The following is an 838-nucleotide window of genomic DNA, read 5'->3' as shown; positions in this document are numbered from 1 at the left end:
TGTGTGTGTGTGTGAGTGTGTGTGTGTGTGTGTGTGAGTGCATGTGTGTGTATATTTTTTAACCTCATTTTCCCCCGGCCGGGTGATCTCTTTATCTGTACAAAGACAAAACATGTCGAGAAAATTCGACCAAGTAAAAACGACCCCCACAATAACTAAAAACTGACGAGGTCCCGAGTACGGAACTGTCGACATGCTTTGATGACCTAGTTCTATTTATGTCACAGCGTGGTGGAATCAGGCGCTCGTCAACATAATGAAACTATAGAAACCGACGTGTGCATAACAATATTTTGGAATATAACACAAAGTTGGCATGTCAAGAAAAAAAATAAAACGTAGTTAGTTATTATAATAATGTAGATCATTTCTATAACACCCACTGTCGTGTGAACACAGCTCTAGGCGCTTTACATAAATGCATGCATGAACAATATTCGCACACACACACACACACACACACACACACACACACACATACACACACACACACATTATATATATATATATGCACACACAAACATGCATACACACGTATACAGATTGTGTTGTCAGTGGAGTTATTTCTAGAGAAATACAACACACAACGAGGTGTTGGAAAAGAAGGAACTTAATATACCCATTAGTAAAGACATTACACTACGCATTGAGACTAACCATTTCAACCTGTATTCCTTAAAAAAAAAAGAAGTACGTAGGCCTATATGCAATTTTTAAAAAAATAATCAAGGTACAGGTAGGCTAAGAGAAAACATGTCAGTAAAGATAAGTGTAAGAGCATACAGAAAAAAAGCAACGAAACAACCACACAATGCAAAGCAATAGAGGTAAATTAATA

The sequence above is a fragment of the Aplysia californica genome, unplaced genomic scaffold (genome assembly GCF_000002075.1).
Source record: "Aplysia californica isolate F4 #8 unplaced genomic scaffold, AplCal3.0 scaffold00704, whole genome shotgun sequence".
NCBI classification, from domain to species: domain Eukaryota; kingdom Metazoa; phylum Mollusca; class Gastropoda; order Aplysiida; family Aplysiidae; genus Aplysia; species Aplysia californica.
Note: the sequence above shows the minus strand (reverse complement) of the source record.